Genomic DNA, 2,390 nt, shown 5'->3' with positions numbered 1-2,390 from the left:
TACTATATATGAACACATTTCACATTCTCCCGTGCAACGCGGCTGCTAGTCCTCCTTTCATGGAAAATCTTAAGTTCCTAGATCATGTCCAAGCCACCAAAGCCTGCTAAAAAGTGAATAATCGACAACTAAAACTTGAATTGTACTACTTCTTACTGGCTATTACTTCAACTTAGAAGCTTCTTCTGTGTTCTACTCTGGTGCTTTTAGTGTTTTCGCATACCGCAGCACGCGACATATCTTTGCAGACGAAAAATGTAACCGTCTCAGAGAGAAAAGCGGCCAATGTGACGATCTGACTTTAAGTCGATTCGATAACAAATGACGAAAACGGACGCATTTCTCAGGATTTTACTACATGTGAACCCTAATCACATTCTCCCGTGGTACGCGGCTGCTAGTCCTCCTTCCATGCAAAATCTTAAGGTCCTACGTCATGTCCAAGCCACCAAAGCCGGCTAAAAAGTGAATAATCGACAACTAAATCTTGAATTGTACTACATTTTACTGACTATTGCTTCAACTTAGAAGCTTCTTCTGTATTCTACTATGGTGCTCTTAGTGTCTCCGCATACCGCAGCACGCGACATAGCTTTGCAGACGATAAATGTAACCGTCTCAGAGAGAAAAGCGGCCAAAGTGACGATCTGGCTTTAAGTCGATTCGATAACAAATGACGAAAACGGACGGATTTCTCAGGTTTTTACTACATATGAACCCTTTTCTCATTCTCCCGTGCAACGCGGCTGCTAGTCCTCCTTTCATGCAAAATCTTAATGTTCCACCTCATGTCCAAGGCACCAAAGCCGGCTAAATATCGATAATGGATAACCAACACTTAAATTGTACTGCTTCTTACTGGCTATTGCTTCAACTTAGAAGACTTTTCTTTGTTCTACTATGGTGCTTTTAGTGTCTCCGCATACCGCAGCACGCGACATAGCTTTGCAGACGATAAATGTAACCGTCTCAGAGAGAAAAGCGGCCAATGTGACGATCTGGCTTTAAGTCGATTCGATAACAAATGACGAAAACGGACTGATTTCTCAGGTTTTTACTACATATGAACCCTTTTTACATTCTCCCGTGCAACGCGGCTGCTAGTCCTCCTTTCATGCAAAATCTTAAGATTCCACCTTATGTCCAAGACACCAAAGCCGGCAAAACATTAATAATCGATTACAAAAACTTGAATTGTACTGCTTCTTACTGGCTATCGCTTCAACTTAGAAGATTCTTCTGTGTTCTACTATGGTGCATTTGGGGTCTCCGCATACCGCAGCACGCGACATAGCTATGCAGACGATAAATGTAACCGTCTCAGAGAGAAAAGCGGCCAATGTGACGATCTGGCTTTAAGTCGATTCGATAACAAATGACGAAAACGGACGGATTTCTCAGGTGTTTACTATATATGAACACTTTTCACATTCTCCCGTGCAACGTGGCTGCTAGTCCTCCTTCCATGCAAAATCTTATGTTCCTAGGTCATGTCCAAGCCACCAAAGCCGGCTAAAAAGTGAATACTTGACAACTAAAACTTGAATTGTACTACTTCTTACTGGCTATTACTTCAACTTAGAAGCTTCTTCTGTGTTCTACTATGGTGCTTTTAGAGTCTCCGCATACCGCAGCAGGCGACATAGCTTTGCAGACGATAAATGTAACCGTCTCAGAGAGAAAAGCGGCCAATGTGACGATCAGGCTTTAAGTCGATTCGATAACAAATGACGAAAACGGACTGATTTCTTAGGTTTTTACTTTTCACATTCTCCCGTGAAACGGGGCTGCTAGTCCTCCTTTCATGCAAACTCTTAAGGTTCCACCTCATGTCCAAAGCACCAAGGCCGGCTAAAAATCAATAATCGACAACCAAAACTTGAATTGTACAGCTTCTTACTGGCTATTGCTTCAACTTAGAAGCTTCTTTTGTGTTCTACTATGGTGCATTTAGTGTCTCCGCATACCGCAGCACGCGACATAGCTTTGCAGACTATAAATGTAACCGTCTCAGAGAGAAAAGCGGCCAATGTGACGATCTGGCTTTAAGTCGATTCGATAACAAATGACGAAAACGGACTGATTTCTCAGGTTTTTACTACATATGAACCCTTTTCACATTCTCCCCTGCAACGCGGCAGCTATTCCTCCTTTCATGCAAAATCTTAATGTTCCACCGCATGTCCAAGGCACCAAAGCCGCCTAAAATTAATAATCGATAACCAAAACTTGAATTGTACTGCTTCTTACTGGCTATTGCTTCAACTTAAAAGCTTCATCTGTGTTCTAATATGGTGCTTTTAGTGTCTCCGCATACCGCAGCACGAGACATAGCTATGCAGACGATAAATGTAACCGTCTCAGAGAGAAAAGCGGCCAATGTGACGATC

The sequence above is a fragment of the Schistocerca gregaria genome, unplaced genomic scaffold, assembly GCF_023897955.1.
Source record: "Schistocerca gregaria isolate iqSchGreg1 unplaced genomic scaffold, iqSchGreg1.2 ptg000407l, whole genome shotgun sequence".
NCBI classification, from domain to species: Eukaryota; Metazoa; Arthropoda; class Insecta; order Orthoptera; family Acrididae; genus Schistocerca; species Schistocerca gregaria.
The sequence above is the reverse complement of the archived record's forward strand: the minus strand, read 5'-3'. Positions refer to the sequence as shown.